Below are 19,206 nucleotides of genomic sequence, written 5' to 3' on the forward strand. Positions count from 1 at the left end.
ACATAAGGGTCAAAACATGGTATTCAAAATCTCTGACGGGACATTTTAGAGACAGTTTGACAGATTAGTGTTGGTACATGACCCACATTTTTACTTTTAAATTCATTTTTGCTGTAGTTGGACCATAAGGAATTATCCAAAACAGGGAGCTTATTGAAATAAATGTTGGAATGGCAATCAATTAAAGTTCACTCTCTGACGGGACATTACAAGAAAAAAATACGGGTCATGGATTTAAAAAAAATAAAATCAATGTTGAGAGAAATTTAGTAAAAACTATCATGCATTTTGGATGCAAAGATAACAATTTAAACAAAACTAGCCAATGCAATGACATTTATCACAATATAAAACTACATTATGACATTTTTGATTATTGTTTTGTATCCCAGACCCCTGTTAGAAAAGAAACACCTGAATTCAATGCGTCCCAATACCTTTGTCCATCCTATATTATGAAAGGGAAGTGGACTCTGTGTGTCTCGGGCATCACACAAAATCTGGAAAAAGCTGACTGCTGCAGTTTGGCATACTTGTGTATTTTTGGCCAAAGAAGACACTAGCGAAAATGGCAAGTTAATCGGACCAATGGTTTCGGAAATATTAGTAATTTTGGAATACGATGGCCTCCCAATGGCCAATCACGTTGCTATGCCCAGAATCATAGAATCATCATTGAAGTGGGTTACCTAGCAACAGGTAAACAATAGAGCCACATTGCCATGGTGTCAAATTTCATGTGCAGAAACAGACATGCCAGCTTAGAGGTTATTCAACTGAAAATACCAGTGGAATTTATCAAGAAAGTAAAGAAATGAACTGGATTAGAGGATCTAGAACGCGCTAGTATAGTGGATATGTTATGTATAGCATTTACATAAAAAAACAAGAAAAAACAGCAAAATATCAGGCTCTTGTCCTTGTCCATGCCCTTCTTATCCACCAAGTGTCATGACGTTCAGCACAAGGACAGACAGACGCGAGTTGTCACATAACCTTGTAGGTGATCATTGGTATTATGAACAACACAGAGTGTGGATGTGTTTTCTATCTGTGCTAAGAGCTACGAGTTAGTCAACTGTTGTCCAGGTTAATACCGTGTGTCATCTTAGGTCAGACGGTGCAAAAAAAAAAAGCAGCATGTTTACCAGGGCAGCAGCTGCAGCTTTATTTTCCCATCAGTGTCTGTACCAGGCGCTTTCAGGCAGTCCTGCGTGAGGTCACCTGAGTTAATAAAAAAAACACGGCGTTCTTTTTATATGAAACTGGAGATGAGATAACAAATTTTTATTAGTAGAGTTTGTGTGCAAAATATAAATTGAAAAGCACCCTTGTTCATTGATAAGAAAAATTAATTAATCGTCGTTAATGAATAAATGAACCTTTGATCAACAAAAAATAATTACTTAATGAGGAAAATAAAGTAATCTTGAATAATATAAAATAGGAATGTTCTTAAAGTGTTGTCAAAGTTTGGGGGGGGCTCTTAGTTTTTAAAAATACTGAAATGAAATAAGGTCAGGAGTGTCAGTTTTATTATGTGAATGTATTTAATGTGCTTTCTATTTCAGCATTAACCCATAAAGACCCAAACAACCATCACTGACCAAATTCATCTACTGATCTAAAATGTTTAATACCTGTTGATCCACTAATCCTATCAGTACATGCAAATAATTGGTGTAAAATACAGTTTGTCATCTTTTCACGGTCATCAGATATGACCCATTTGGACGTTCAGAGGCTCTGTAGTTACCATGGAAACACTGTGATCTTCTACAACATTGACTCACCAGTAAAACCCATGGTGTTGGATCAATGACAGTGCATGGACACATTTGATTTATGTTCAGTTAATGCTCTATTTTACTCAAAAGGTCACCTTGTCTTCAGTTTTTTTCCGATTTGACTTCACTCTGAGCTTGTATAAACATCTTTATGATCACTCAATTAAACACTGGAAAATAGATGATTTTCACTGGGGAAAAAAGCAAAATTCAGAGGATAATATAATAATAAGTGGAGATAAATCACTTAGGAAAGGTTAAATAGAGAAAAGTATTCATTTGGGAGCTACCACAAAAGTCACACTGGGTTTTTATGGGTTAATTATCAGATTTAAGGACAATTAAGGACTTACTGTAGGACAGTCATATTTAGGGACTTTTTCAGGATCTGCGGACAACCTGTAAGAGTTTAGTCACTGACAATATTTACTAGTGCATGTTTCATCGGCATGACCAGTTAATTGTTTTGTTTAACTGTTGAGTGTTCTTAAGAAGGAAATATAAGGGTGAATCACATTGTTTTTATGCTTGGAAATGGATACTGTATGTCTGTTTGGAATGGGAGGACCCCAGGAAGAGTAGTTGATGTACTGCATCAGCTAATGGGGATCCTAATAGATAGATAGATGGATGGATGGATACAGGATGGGGAAGCAAAATTTACAATATTTTGAGGCAGGGATTGAAAGACAGTGTATGACCAATTAGTTTATTGAAAGTCATGAGAATTTATTTGCCACAAGAAAATTGACATAATAGAAAATGTTTTATTCTATGTGTCCTCCTTCTTTCTCAATAACTGCCTTCACACGCTTCCTGAAACTTGCGCAAGTGCTCCTCAAATATTCAGGTGACAACTTCTCCCATTCTTCTTTAATAGTATCTTCCAGACTTTCTCGTAATAGTTTTGCTCATAGTCATTCTCTTCTTTCCATTATAAACAGTCTTTATGGACACTCCCAACTATTTTTGAAATCTCCTTTGGTATGACGAGTGCATTCAGCAAATCACACACTCTTTGACGTTTGCTTTCCTGATTACTCATATGGGCAAAAGTTTCTGAAAAGGTATGGATAATAGTGTTAGGTATGATTATGACATCAATATATGTTTGGTTTCAAAACAATTGACGTAGTGCCTGCTGAGAAAAAACAACTAAATGTTCATTGTAAATTTTGCTTCCCCACCCTATAGATAGATAGATAGATAGATAGATAGATAGAAAGAAAGAAAGAAAGAAAGAATGAATGAATATCGGAAAATACCTGATTAACACAAAAAAAACATGAAATACAGAGGATAATATAATAAATGGTGATAAATCACCTAAGAAAGGTTCAGACAGAGAGAAAAAAATCATTTGGGAACTGCCACAAAGGTAGCGCTGGGCCTTTATGGATTATTTGTCTTTTTTTAAAATTTTGTATTCAGTACATGATGGCTTATTGATTGTATTTTACCCCCTGGGCTTCTTCCAAGTACCCCTGGGGGTGCACGTACCCCTATTTGAGAGACTAAGATAAGGGATGGGGCTGAGGACACTGTAACGGCAGTAGAATACCACCCTTCTGTATCTCTGTTTTCACCTTGCTTTCCTCATTACCTGCATTCCGCTCCTCTGTTTACCTCTTTGTCATTCTCAGAAGTATCCATCCTCCTGTCTGTTTACCATCCATGTCCTTCTCTTTTCGCCTTGTTTTCTCTTTGTCTCGACTCGCTATTTGTCACTGTATCCTCTGTTTGTTCCCTTGTTCATCCCCCGGTTTTTGGAAAACACATAGTAAAATAATATAACAGGAGCTGAAAGTGAGAAAAGCTCACTTTTCATTTTGGCTCTTATGTGTTTCCGTCCCTGCCTTCCCCTTCTGTATTCTTAATAGATTGGCCTGGAGGTCTTGGCGACCCTGAGAGGGATGAGGAGGCTGAGCAGCACAAAAAGCTGGGGCTTTGAACACGTCATGCTCTATTACTTGCTTACACTGACAAATGCACACACACTTGCAAGTCCCCTGTGTTCATGAAAGCGTACACACACTCTCCTCCTCCCAAATACACCCAGGCATGCAGTGATATGCACACACCAGCTGTTATGTCAGAGTGATAGGGCTGATGTGTACAGCTATATGGAAATAGGTGTCTGTGAGGTAGGAAGGGCTTAGAGGGGCTAAGTGGAAAAACCTGTCTTTTTCCAACCTTTTTTTCTGGTCGACTCGGAGAGATAAAAGAGGTAAGCTAAGCCACTTAGCCTAACAGAGAGCAACAGATATAAGCAGTTATTAAAGAATCAGAGGGAAGAAAAATACGAAGGAGTGGCGGTCCACAGTCGCAGAGGAAAGTGACGGACAGGAAGCGTCGCACATAAAATTAGATCAAAAGAAAATAGAGAGGATGATGATTGGAAGAGGATTACACGAAGAGGAAGGGAGTGCAGTAGAGCTACAGTGGTGTGCAAAAATATTAGAACACTTGTCAAATCTTAAAAAAACTGGAGATTTATTTGTTCCCAGAGCCTGAATTTCACTTTTTTGGCATTGGAAAAGGTAAAGACAAAGATACTGAGAATATTTCACCTACAAATTTATCAGTCCAGTCCTTGTTTTTTTACGATTACTCTAATATTTAGTGTGGCCTCCCCTTGGTAACAATCTAAGGAAACTCTAAGGCAGGGGTGTCAAACTCATTTTAGTTCAGGGGCCACATTCAGCTAAATTTGATCTGAAGTGGGCCGGACTAGTAAAATAATAATATAATATGGAAATAAGGTCAACTCCAAACTTTTCTTTTAGTTTTACAGTAAAAAAAAAAAAAAAAAAGTAAAATTACATTATGAAAAGGTTTACATCTACAAACTATCCTTTCAAACAATGTGAATAACATGAACAAACTGAAAAAAAAGGAATTTTAACACTATTCTGTCTCAGTTTATCATTTCCACATATACTTTATAACTTACAGATCACAGTGGATCTACAGATACACAAAATATTTAGTAACAGGTGGAATTTTATTAAAATTATACTTCTCTTAAGACATTTCAGGTTGTTCATATTTGTTCAGGTTATTCAGATTTTTTCCAAAATTATACTTTGTTTTAGTCTAAATACATGAAAACATTTACATTTACAAAGAGAAAATTTAAAGTTGAGAGTATTTATAGGTTATTATGAGACTGAATTGGTCTGAATGTGGAACCTGAAATAAAATGATTGTTAATATCTTAGTGTAAGTTTTGTATTTCACAAATTCATCCCAGGGGCCAGACTGGACCCTTTGGCGGGCCAGATTTGGCCCCTGGGCTGCATGTTTGACACCTGTGCTCTAAGGAAACTCTCTGGAATGAGCTTCTGAGAGCGTGGAATGACATTGGGGTTGAAACTCTCAGAAAATACATCGACACAATACCAGAAAGATACACTGCTGTGATTTTTGCCAAGGGGGGGCCACACTAAATATTAGAGTAAAATGTAAAAAAAAAAAAAAAAAAAAAGGACTGGACGGATAAATTTGTAGGTGAAATATTCTCAGTACCTTTGCCTTTACCTTTTGCAATGGCAAAAAAGTGAAATTCAGGCTCTGGGAACAAATAAACCACCAGTTTCTTCAGATTTGACAAGTGTTCCAATATTATTGCACACCACTAGGGGTGTAAGAAAATATCGGTTCAGCAATATATAGCGATATTTAATTTCACAATACTGTATTGATACTTTTAGGTATTTATTCAAATGCAGATATTGTGGAGGTTCATTTTTGTTTTTCCTTTTTTGCTTATATTTTATTCATTATTTAACTCTCTTTTATTAAATAATGTTAGTTCCTTTATTGGGATTGCACAAAAATAATGTTATGATGTTAGCTATGAACTAATAGAATATGAACATTTGAACAGGGTCTTAAACTGTAATGTCTGTAAAACATAATTTAAGTTTTAACAGGAAAATGTTGTGATATAGCATTAGATCCTGTTCTGATCAAATAAAAATGTGTTAAGTATTTGTGCATATTTCTGGTGTGATTCAATTCTTCAAGGAAATAATCAATTAAAAAAAGAAACAGACAAAAAAAATTGCCTTTTTAACAGTATCATGATATATCGTGATATATCGTATCGCGATCCTAGTATTGTGATTTGTATCATATTGCCAGATTCTTGCCAATACACACCCCTACACACCACTGTATAAAACAGTCGCAGGTTAGAAAATGAAAGTTTCTCGTGTCCCTTATCGCAACTGTTGCACTGGGCTCTTCAAAGTAGTCATTAATTTGGAAATCCACTAAAAAAAAGTGCGAGTGTAACTTGAATGACTCCCAGCTCCCTCTTCTACGTATCGATCTGCGTCTGTGTTTTCCTCCGCTAAAACAGCCATAACGGCATTTAATAATCGCGCATTCAATTATCCAATAAAAAGGCTTTCATCAGCATCCAGCTGATTAAACTCATCAGTCTGCACTATTAAATGAACAGTTTGGATCAAGGAGACGGAACAAGAGGGCAGGTGCTTGTGGGCATTTTTAATGACTCTTATCTTTCAGCACCAGTCGGCCTTTTGTCTTCAGTGGAACGACAGTCCACCGTGGTCATTTCGGGAAGTCCTCTGAATGTTTCCGATAGAGAAGACAAACGGGCAACGCTGTTCGTTATTTCAATTAAAATTCATGTAATTTGGTTTTCCCAGCAGTCCCAATATGCTAAAGTAGCACCCAATTACCCCACCCAAAGCACGGTAAATGTAATAACCCAGTACAGAACAGCATGTTAATCATCGCGTCCGCATGATTGATCAGCACCATTTGTACCTGAATGGACAGGTCATAAAGGAGACTGGAATGGATTAAAATGCTGCGCTGGACCTTACCTTATCTCTCAGGGAAGGACTTTCTTTTACAACCCACAATTGTCAATCTTAGAGTAACTTTTAATTGTTTTGTCTGCCGTCTTTGCACTTGTTGGCAGCAGTTTCCTAACAGTCAATCACACCAGTTAATACAGTTTGGCTTTAACCCTTTAACAGCAATCTCTCCGGCGCTGCATTTTACTTTGACTGTAACTCCTGAACCGTTTGCACTATCCACAAAATTCAAATGTCATCTGAAAGCTGAGATCCTGAGCTTTCCGACACTATATAACACTTTGTGGGACGCTATTACAAGTAGAAAGGAACTGTTTCAGAGACTCCCACACAGGCTAAAAACAACCACTTGGAAATAAAAAATACAAAGCTATAATATGGGTACTGAATGTTCAAGACCAAAAAGCATGATTGAGCAGATGTAAAATAGTTTGAAAGTTTATTTCTGCAATCTCAAAAAGTTTCATTATGGACATTTACAGTTGTTTCTGATAATAAATATGCTAAAAACTTCCAGTTTGCTTTTTTCTTTTTCACTAAGACCCACTTTTTTAAGCATTTATTTATTTAATAATGGTAATTAACGGCCAGATATTGAAAGTTAATTTCTTCCTGAAAACAAAGGGGCAAAAGAATTGGCAAAAAAGACATTTTCTGTCACTTTTATTGCAAAGAAAACATGAAGACACCTACGTGGCCTGTTATAGTGGCAGACTCCATATTCATACCTTCAATGTTATGCGTAGCCTCATATTTTTATAATTATATAGCCTCCTTTAATAGTGATTTCCTTCCTTATTGTTAAGTTCTTCCTGAAAATAAAGGTGCAAAAGAATTGGCAAAAAAGACGTTCTAACACTTTTATTGCAAAGAAAAGGTGACGTTTTATAATGGCAGTCTTAAAAGGGTTAATTGAGTCAACTGTGTGCCTTACAAAACAATAGAACTACAGTGATCAACCACGAAAAATGTAGTTCTACATGCAATGTTTTGTTGGATTGCCTTAAGCTTTGATTACAGGACGCGTTTATTAATCGCTTTTCCATTGGACATATGCACAAAACTTTACCGATATTTACTAAATGTCAAAATAACAAAAGTGCGTAAAGTCGGTTTGTCAATTAAATCACAAATACGATGATTTGTTTATTTATTATCACGAAATGCCATGAGAAGTCATTCCATAAACATTGCGATGAACACAAATATCTGTTGTTTTGAATCTAGAATGCTCATTACCCCTCTGCCCCGTACTAAATTATAAAATGTTTTGGTTTCCTCGTGTGTCCACAAATACCGGACCAGCCATGTTTGTTTTAAAACTCTTCTTCTTTTCTTGTTTTAACCTCCATCAACATCCTTTTTTTTTTTTTGTTCATGTTACTCTAGTTGTGCAAAAAGGTCTTTCCATTGCAGTTTTGTGTGACATACCAATTTCATTAATGCCTGAAAAACCATCTCTTGCAAGTACTAAAACTTTTCATCGAAAAACAAATTTTGGTAAAATCATTTTTCCATCAGGCAAATTTTTATGCTCAAGTTGTATTCACTTTGAGGGTCAATGGAAAAGCAACTACTGTGACATTCAACACTTATGCAGTGTCATAATAAATATCACAACGCTTTTTACTTTCAGAGTTGTGAACATTTTTCACCAAGACATTGCATTAATGATGGAGAGTCAGATCACTGTGTGAAGTCTTCTCCAGCACATCCCAAAATTCTCAGTGGGGTTCAGGTCTAGACTCTGCAACGTCCAATCCATGCGTGAAAATCGCCCCATGCTCCCTGAACCACTTTTTCACCAAGTGAGCCCCATGAATCCTGGTATTATCCCATCTTTAAGCTCTCTTTCAAATTGATGGTTATTTAAGAAATGAGAAACCACTCACTGCATCAGTTTGAGTAAAAGAACGTGTTGCAGCTAAAATATATTAATCAGTGCTCTAATTATCCAATGGAAAGCTCAAATCTATTTGCTTGGTTAAATACAGACCTTTTGTATGCACTGTTCCGACTCCAGCAAAACCTAATTTAACACTCAGACTTTAACTATCAGCTTAATTTAAGTGAGATGCATTGCTATCAAATGCATAACAGTCACTGTAATAACATTAATGTTAAGGAAAATGATAAAATACTTTGTTTACCAACCTCTGACCAAACCGTGTCTTCATTAGCTGCAAATAGTCACAAGTTACCAGTTAATCTTAACAGGGGTTTTGCGGCCTGTTGTGGATCTCTGTACTATTTTCAGAACTAAAAGTAGCAGCACATTAATTACATTACATTAAAGAATACTATTCAACAACAGCTACCTGTCAGTGGTGTTTAAATTTGCCGAGTACTAAAGACCAATTACATTTTCAGCTTCTGTCTGAATCTCTTTCATGAATCAGCTGCAAAATTTAATTTACCTCAGACACGTTCAGACTTTTTCCTTGACCAAAAACACCTCATGAATATCCACATATCATGTTGTATTTCTTCTTTGTAAGTAATGGTGAGCCATAATGAAATTTGAGAGTGAGGTTTTTATTTTGTTTTGCAAGGCCTCCTAGAGTATGTTGAGCACTTCTCTGATTTTGATTTCCCCCCCCCGAAGGGGAGGCAAGGAGTATGGTTTGTTAACACTCTAGCAACAAAACTATTTCTTGAATTCGTACCAAATTGGGTTTATTGATTGCCAGTGACCCAGAATAGATCTCATTACATTTTGGGGAAAATAGGTCAAAGTTCACATTTTTATGAATTTTTAAAATCTTTTTTTTTTCTTTTTCTCATTTACTTATAATGGGCAAAATTTCACATGTCTGTAGCAGCAAAACTATTGGTTGAATTCATACCAAATTTGTTTTATAGATTGCCAGTGACCCAGAATAGATGTCATTACATTTTGGGAACAGTAGGTCAAAGTTCACATTTTTTATGAATTTTTAAAATCTTTTTTTTCCCCATTTACTTATAATGGGTGAAATTTTAAGTGTCTGTAGCAGTAAAACTATTAGTTGGATTCCTACCAAATTTGGTTTATAGATTGCCAGTGACCCAAAGTAGATGTGATTACATTTTGGGAAAAGTAGATCAAAGTTCAAAATTTTAAAGATTTTTTTTTTACAAATTTTTTCCCCCATTTACTTATAATGGGCAAAATTTCACGTCTGCAGCAGCAAAACTATTGGTTGAATTCATACCAAATTTGGTTTATAGATTTGCCTGTGACCCAGAATAGATGCTATTGCATTTTGGGGTAGTAGGCCACAGTTCAAATTTTTTATGAATTTTTAAAATTTTATTTCTTCTCCCATTTACTTACAATGGACAAAATCAATTTAGTTTCAATTTACTTCAAACTTGGCACATATATAGAGGCAATTAATATTCTGAACATCAGCACATGCATAGACATGATGACATCAGCTGGATCAATGCCAAAATAAGCTACAATACGTGTGAGGGGCGGGGTTTGTTGTGCCTGGCACCACTTGTTTTGGTAAGTTTTTTCCTGGAAGAAGATGAGGGGTGCGGTAATATTGAAGAGGCACAGATAGCAGGGTTTTGAGAGCGGGAAGAGGGGTATTTGGCAGAGCTTTGAAAGTAGCTGTGTTGTGATGTTATCTTATCACTGATGCAGCACAGGGCACATGGTGATAAGGGTTTGCCGGGCGGCAATGGCCACACACAAAGTCAGACACAACAATCCATATACCAAAATACACATACGCACAACTGTACTGCAAGGTCACAGTCACTCATAGCTACAAGGTATACGGATTGTAAAATTGACAAGAGTTCAGTCTTTGCCCTATCTTCGCAAATCACAGAAAGCTAGATCATATTCTTATATGCTAGAGCTAGTGCTGAAAAATATTAAAAAGAATAGCTAACCACAGACCCTGAGCGTTTTATCTATGACATAGACAGCCATGTCTTATCACTCATAGGCCAGCTGGGATTCGGCTGAACCTTTTTGCTTAACCTGAAAGCACTACATTGGTTTGATATTTACCTCTCATGCTCCCCCTATCCCTTTGTGACACTCTGATAATGTGTTGGAGGTTCACCAGAAAGGCTTGTTTGAGTGTTGAGGGGGAAAAAGGTCTTTGGTTTTGTGGTCTGTCTGAAGTGCCAGTACACCCAGTGGCTCGGTGACAGGCTTTTTCCAACAAGGGACATCACTTGGCAGTACTTGTGTTGTCATCGCTACAACCTGCTGTGGTTTGGTTTGTCTCTTTGCAGCCAATTTGCATACAGGGACATGGTTGCAGGGACACGACTGGTTTACATTTCAGTGTAATTCACTTAGAATGTAGATTAGAGAGAGGTAATATTTTTTTAATCTAAACATGTTATAAAGGAATCGACAGATAAAGCCTCACCATATGATGAATGTATCCAGAACAATGGAACTGACACTCAAATGGATGAGCTTGGGCTTTAGGGAGCTGAATATTTTTCAACACAGTGATTGATGAGTTAATTTAAAAGGATTTTCGGGTGATTTGGTGACTAAAAAGTCCAAATTGTCTCATTCGTCTCCTCTTAGGCCTTTAAAGTGTCTTAAATATGATTTCTTTTTTAAAGCTGAAGCTAAAATCATGTTTAAAAAGTCAATTTGTCCTAATTCATCAACCATTAAACATATATTAAAAGATATTTACCAGTGAATATATATGACACTACTCTATATTAAAAACATGTCAGTGCATCTCATGTTGGTTTGTCTGAATTTATTAGCAAAACTAATTAGCCCCATGAAGCCTGAACCATTAAATCATTAACAGAAAATTCCAGTTCTTTAAAACTGGAGTCTTTATTGGTCCTTCTGAACAACCAAAAACGTTTTTGTTTTTTTTTTCCAAATATCAGTTTCCATGTATGAGTTTCAATTTTGTATCATATTTGATACATCGGGTCTCAATGCTCAAATATTATTATTTTTGAACAAACAAAAACATAATATAACACAAACATGTCTAACAAATTGGTAATTCCTTTTCAAAACTGTCAAAGTTCTGCCTCCTTCCTCATTAATGACAGGCTTATAGTGTCACTGGAAAGGCCTCTGGTGGACAAATTCCTCCCCCCTGGTGGATTATCTGTGTACTGCGTGTATCTAATTGTATACATCAGGTTTTAGAGAAAAAGAGTATCACACTGATCACGTAGAGGGCTTCAAAACTCATGTATCAAATATGATACGTTTAGCATTAAAGGGTTAATGTCACAATGTGATTTGAGTCAACATGGCGTCCCCTCTACTATCTACTTGTATCTAATACAATCTCTATCTAGATATCTTATATCTAATACCTGCATTTAGAAGTAATACAATAAAAAAGTAGTAGTAAAAATAAGTTCAGTTGGATCTGGGTCAAACACCACATACCAAATAAATTCAATTTACTTTGCAAAATCATTTATGGTTTGTTATTCTCATTTGAATCATGTGTACTATTCCTGTTGTGGGTAGGAAATAGTTCTTAAATTGCATTCATTATGGTCTTAAAAGAGTCTCAAGTTTAAGTTGAAGTCTGCAGAAAGCCCACTTTCATCACCCACTTGGTCATAGCCCAGTAATTCCCTGTAATTTGAAAACCAATTTTACACACAAAACACAGCCAGGCTTTGTGAAAACACGGGCCGTGTGTTTTCATCTTACATAAGCTCATAAGTAATTTGCTGTCTTACCGATCTCCTTAATTGTAAGAAATAATTACCGTACTCATACATTTAAATCGATGTTCCCTGACTATGGGAATTTGATCTCAAAGTAGAGACGACTGGCATGATTTTACATGTGCTCATTATCAGGCCTGTGTTTTATCCAATCAGGATAAAGCCACTGGGGTGTTCTGTTCACTGTGAGCTTCTCTTTGCTGCGTTACGTAACTGATTTCAGAATATGTCCCTTTTTTTGCAGCAGTATGCAAAGTGTACTTGTGAATAAACAACCTTTTCACTGTCAGCTCAATCCTTTCCAAAGCCTTTTCTGAGCCGCTACCAACTCTGCAAGCGCAAAACAAAAAAAACCAAAAAAAAAAAAAAAAAAAAAACAGATGAAGAAATACGAAGAAGTTGGATTCTACGGGTAGTTCTCATCACAGCTTAGCTCCGCACCTTCTTTTTCTTATCTCTGTTTCCCATACTCTCCTCTTTTCCGTTTCCTCAATCACCTCTCATTTAGTTTCTATCTCTCAAGGTCCCTTCTCGGAACTACCTGCCCATTATGTTTCCCCCACGCGCGCCGGGAGGAAATCATTGGAACGGAGCAAACCATTTATTAGCAGGGGTGATTTAATTTGTGTTCAGCAGGATGCTTCGTTTCCAGCATGAGGGTACATTTGTCCGCAGGAGGCAGTGTGAAATTGTCATTGCAGTGGTCTGAACTTCACTTTTACTGAAACTTATTCCTGGAAATTAGTTTTTATGTTATTGCAAAACTAGAACAAAAAAAGAAAAGCTGCACATCTCAAGGTCTGTGAGCAGAATGTTATTTCCCATCATCCCCTTTCCTTTTCAACTCTTTAAATCATCCCGCAGTTCGTTGCCACTGAGCCCAGCATGCTGTCATCTGCTGCTCAGTCAGTATCGGGCGCTGCTTGTGTGAGTGAAAAGCAGAATTTTAAGCCATCTTGTTTTATTTTATTTTATTTTATTTTATTTTATTTTATTTTTTTTACTGCACATCTCGGCTTTGATAAGTGTGATCAGGGAGAGCCTTTATCCAAACCATCCCATCTAATCAACTTGCCTCATATCGTCTTAAACTACATCGTCCCATCACAAAGTAATAACACAGTCGGATAGGCAACGGAGTCCTCCAGGGTCACACTTATATTAAAACCAGAATAATTATGCTGTTACATGTCATGCTCACTCCCTCTATCTAGTTTTATCGCTTACTGTGTGCTGTGCCGAGGATGACTAGTTGACACGAGGTTAAGGAAATGGTTCTCAAAAGGGCTTTATGTGGACAATTGTGTGTGTCTCTATGGTAACTTGTCTATCGCTTTTGTTGTAAATTCACCTCAGTATTCAATGTACATATGTTTCCGGGTTATCTCAACGTTCTTTTTATTGGAATCAAGGTTAAAAAAAATTACAATCATACAAGAAAGACGGATCCTTTTGGATTTTCCATATAATAATGATGATAGATAGATAGATAGATAGATAGATAGATAGATAGATAGATAGATAGATAGATAGATAGATAGATAGATAGATAGATAGATAGATAGATAGATAGATAGATAGATAGATAGATAGATAGATAGATAGTGCTTGATTTGATTGGCCAGTCAATTAGTTGTGGAAAAAATTATTAGACCAAATTTATGTTATTTTTACCCTAAATAGATATAAAATAAATAAAGTAAATAAAATAGATAGTTAGTTAGTTAGTTAGTTAGTTAGTTAGTTAGTTAGTTAGTTAGTTAGTTAGTTAGTTAGTTAGTTTGTTTGTTTGTTAGTTTGTTAGTTTGTTTATTGATCCCCGGGGGGAAATTCAAGTATTCAGAAGCTTACATATAACACAAAAGTGGGTTAGTACCAGGTTAACGAAAAGGTTAGTATATACACTCTATTAATAATAATAATAATAATAATAATAATAATAATAATAATAATAACTAGAAGCACTCAGAGAGCGCAGACCTCCGCCAAGGCTGATCAGTGGCCCCCCCCGTGGGCCCCCCCACCCCCGATCACCACCAAAATTTCATCATTTCTTCCTTTCCCCTTTCCAACAAACCCTGACAATTTCATCCAAATCTGTCCATAACTTTTTGAGTTATGTTGCACACTAACGGACAAACAAACAAACAGACAAACAAACAAACAAACCCTGGCAAAAACATAACCTCTTTGGCGGAGGTAATAATAATGATAATAATAATAATACAGTTTTATATAGCGCTTTTCTAGGTACTCAAAGACACTACAATAAGTAGCCAAGGGACAAACACACAACAAACAGACAAAGGCAGTTATGGAACAGATACAGATACATAAATACAATACCCACCCCATCCCACCCCCCACCCTACATAGTCCAAATAGAAGCAATAATATTAGTAGGTAAGACACTCATAAGGCATAAATAATTGATAATAATAATAATGGATTGGATTTATATAGCACCTTTCTAGACACCCAAAAGCGCTTTACATTATTGACCCATTATTCATTCGCTCTCACATTCTCCCTCTGGTGGTGGTAAACAAAAAGAGAGAGCAAATGAGGTTGTGTTGGGAAATTTCAATGAAAACTACAAACTACTGGTTGGATTCATTTCACATTGTTTATGTAGCTTCCTTGGGACAATGTCTACAAAGCTTATTCATAGTTTTGAGAAATTTTGATTTTTGATTTTTTGACAGTTTTTTTTAATATTAGAAAATCTGCATTATAATCGTATAATGAGTAAAATAATCTACATACCTGATAATTATGCCAAATAGTGTCACTAATCCACTAATCATAGGCGCCTGCAGGTGTACGTCTGTATGGCTTGTATAGAGACAGAGAGAGAGAGAGAGAGAGAGAGAGAGAGAGAGAGAGAGAGAGAGAGAACTTATGGAGAACTCTCTCCACCCACTCTTACGAATTATCCCCCACTCTCAAATATTATTTCCTCACTTTAGTCCCCCCCCCCCCCCCCTTCCCTTACGATTCTTAGAGGCTGGGGCGCTGTAAAGTTCTGGCCCCTACAGAAATTAACTATCTTCTTCATTTGTCAGACCTGTGTGTGTGTGTGTGTGTGTGTTGGGGGGGGCGTTGTACGTGGGGGTGCGGTCCATACACAATGTTACTTATGATACTGTGAAAATAAAAAGGAAACTTAACCTGCTTTCAGCGTTTTTTACACCTTTTTTATCCACTGGGCCACCTCCACTGCCCCATGAATTTGTTATGTTTACCACCCCACCCCCCACCCCCACCCTTTTCGGCACCCCAGTTCAGGGGGCCCAGTGGATATAGTTTAGAAGTTGTGAAAATTTCATGTATGCTCCGAAGTAAAAGAGAGGCAGAGAAGCCGGGATTCGGACGTCAAAAGTTCAGTTTTTCTTTCATTTTCATGCCAGTTGCGGTTGTTACGGCACTTATGAAACGCACCACTATACCTCCAGTCCTTACACTACGCCCCCCACCCCCCCACTCTGACGACACATTTCCGGTATTTTCTGAAGGGTCCACAACGTTTACCTTACATGGGGTCCACAAATCGATGCAGCGCCCCAGCTGAGAGGAATTAGTAAGTTTTACTTTTACGGTCATATGTGAGGCTCACCCCTATGTCTTATGATTCACCCCCCCACCCCCAATCAATGTGTACCTCAGAATTCAGGTCTGCAGACGCACCTGCTACTAATATGCGTCATAGTTATTATAGATGCAATGGTCAAATAAACAATCTCCACTTAATTTAGCATCCACGTCACAGCAACAACACAAATTTATATTTTTTTCTGTAATTGTAGATGCATTTAGGCGCTATGGGGATATTAACTGCTGTGCTAGACGATGAAGAAGGATATGTTCTCTTGATGGCTGGTTGTGTAATGATAGTTCCTGCAGGGTTATATCGGCAAGCGGCTCACTTTATTCTGTGGATCGTTTGGCTTATTTCACACCGACCCCGAGGAAATGCCCACTTTGACCTCATTCTCTTGCCTTCAATCACTGCTCTGCTCTCAGCGCTCTCAACTCCTGTTCTAATCGCCGCCCCCTCCTCTTCCTCTTCCTCTTTTTCCTCGCCTCTTTCCTCTTAATAAAGCGAGATCAAGCAGAGAGAGAGTTTTGTTAGGCAGAAATCACTTAATTAGCCGTTGAGAGCGCGGTTTATCTCATCCATAAGCTTAACGTAAACATCTGCTCTCGTTCCTAAGCTCGTTTGAGAGCAAGTCAAAGCACGTGTCTCGGTGTCATTTACTTTTAAGCGAATCCTTCATAACATAATGAGAGAGGCAGCTGAGTTAAACAGAGCTCAATGATTAGTGGGTGTTTCTGTGGGTGGAGTAGCAAACCTAAGACATAACCCCTTCTAAAAAAATATAGGGTTCAGTAGAAGTTCAGCGACACAGACAACATCAGGGTCATGCACATACCTGCAGGGGAAATGAATTAATTATGACTTTTTTCCCATAATTACAAAAATATGAGATGCTTTGTTCTTTATTAACCTGTGGAAAATCTTTACTGTCTTTCCACATTTAAAGGCATCGCTAAGGCAGGCTGATCACCTCCATGCCACACCACATTGATGCAGTAATTAATGTAAAAGGAGGCCCAACTAAGTCTTGAGTACATAGAAATGAACATACTTTTCAGAGGCCTGACATTTCTGTTTAAAATATCCATTTTTTATTGATTTTATGCAATAGTCAAATTTTCTGAGACACAGAATTTTGGGTTTTCATTATCTGTAAGCCATAAACATAAAAATTTCAAGAAATAAGGCTTGAAATATTTCACTCTATGTCTAATGAGTCTATATTATATATGGGTTTCATTTTCTGAAATGAGTGACCAAAAAATATTGAACTTTTTCATGATATTCAAATTTTTTGAGATGTACTTGTGTTTGCTTTAGAAATCTTCGTAAAGTGTGTTTTGCATTGCAGTATTATAGAGATGAGAGTCGGGCGGAGCCACCAGTGGTCATTCATGGGTGGACGGATGCATGTGTGAGCTTTGGCAGCTTGAATGTTCATAGCAAAAACATCAGTGATAGAGAAATGGGAATATAATGCTAGTGGAATTTGAATATGGTGGAGGAAATAACTATGAGGCCTGTTGTACTGTTGTTTTTGTGAAAGTAAGGTCTCAAATTTGACCAAAAATGCCTTGAAAATGTCTTAAGAAGTCATAAATTCAGGTTCCTCAAACTTGCAGATACCCCGTGATACTACTGTCATTCTTGACTCGACTTATATTGTATTGATTCCCTTATCATTTCCTGATCAGTTCTCTATGTACTGCCCTGCACAGGTTTTTAGCATCAATGCAACCGCTTTAGTATCTGCACATAAGCTCTATTATCTAGTCTGTAAACACTCCAAACATTGACCTTTGGCGCCGCTGATCCGTAATGAGGCTACTCCTCCCAAGTTTACACAATTAGCTTTGACTCTACAGTGTTAACACAACCTAATAGGACACGGTTTCTGCTATAGGCCTTAAATTATTCACATAAAACCTCTGCAGCTGGGTGATTAGCTTTTAGCAAGTTGGAGCAAGTTTCATTTTGTGCATATTAATGAATGCTCATATGTCATCTCCTCTGAGCTGGAGTGTAAACACTGTCGCTCACTGGTGTTTGCTAAATATGATCAACCTTGGAGTTTCACTCTGTCTCTGAGTCCTGGAAGCAGCTGGGCAGAAAGAAAGACAGACAGACCAATACATTATGTTCACACTGTAGATCTTAAAGGAGTGATATTTTGCTTTTTAAAATTGAATTATGGATTTTGAAACATTTCCCTGTGATCTACATAAACCGTAAATGCTCTGCTTGGGTCTGAATTTTTCATTAATTCAACTCCACAGGTCCATCTTCAACACTATTTCTAAGTAATGACACCAGAAAGGTTGTTTTGAGCGCTGGCCCTTTAAATGCAAATGAGCCACCTCGTACCCCACCCCCTCCAGGTTGTTGACTGTGCTTTCTGTCCCGTTCAACCACTTCTGTTCGTTAATACAACCAACAACTGAACATTTTAGGGAATCGGCTCAAAGTTTGGACATATTTTCAGTTTTTACCACAACCGCTGCTGCTGATGAACACTTATGTCGTACTCAGAGAAATGTTCATCGGAAGTCCTGACCTTATATGTGCAAATGTCATGATGTGACTAGTTATAAAATGTAACAAATTAAGCAGGAATTAAAACAGGTTGTAGAAATCTACTAAATTTTTGCCAGAATGAATATAAAGATACTTTTGCAGCACCTGGAGGGTTCAAATTCAAACTTTCTGAACTATTAGGGTCCAAATACACAAATAAATGAACCAAAGACTAATAAAAGTGGGTTTAGCTAAATATGACCCCTTTAAGGTGCAACTGTTAGACCAGAACCGTTAAACTAGGACTATTAGACCAGAACCGTTAGACCAGAACAGGTAAACCAGAACCATTAATCTAGAACCCTTAGACAGGAACCGTTAAACAAGAACGATTAGACCAGAACCAGTAGACAAGAACCATTAGACCAGAACCGTTAAGCTAGAACTGTTAGACCAGAACCATTAGACCAGAACCATTAGACAAGAACCGTTAGACCAGAACCATGAGACAAGAACCATTAGACAAGAACCGTTAGACCAGAACCATTAGACCAGAACCATTAGACCAGAACCGTTAGACAAGAACCGTTAGACCAGAAACGTTAGACAAGAACCGTTAGACCAGAACCATTAGACAAGAACCGTTAAACTAGAACTGTTAGACCAGAATCATTAGACCAGAACCATTATACAAGAACAGTTAGACCGGAACCGTTAGACCAGAACCATTAGACAAGAACCATTAAACTAGAACTGTTAGACCAGAATCATTAGA

The 19,206-nt window shown here is 37.2% G+C and overlaps 1 protein-coding gene across 6 annotated transcripts in view; it reads left to right on the forward strand.

Annotated features, from left to right (window-relative positions):
• utrn (utrophin) overlaps positions 1 to 19,206 on the forward strand; it is a 397,580-nt gene that overhangs the window by 229,260 nt on the left and 149,114 nt on the right. The gene's annotated exons all lie outside the window — the stretch shown is intronic.

This window comes from Sphaeramia orbicularis, chromosome 24, assembly GCF_902148855.1.
Source record: "Sphaeramia orbicularis chromosome 24, fSphaOr1.1, whole genome shotgun sequence".
Taxonomy (NCBI): Eukaryota; Metazoa; Chordata; class Actinopteri; order Kurtiformes; family Apogonidae; genus Sphaeramia; species Sphaeramia orbicularis.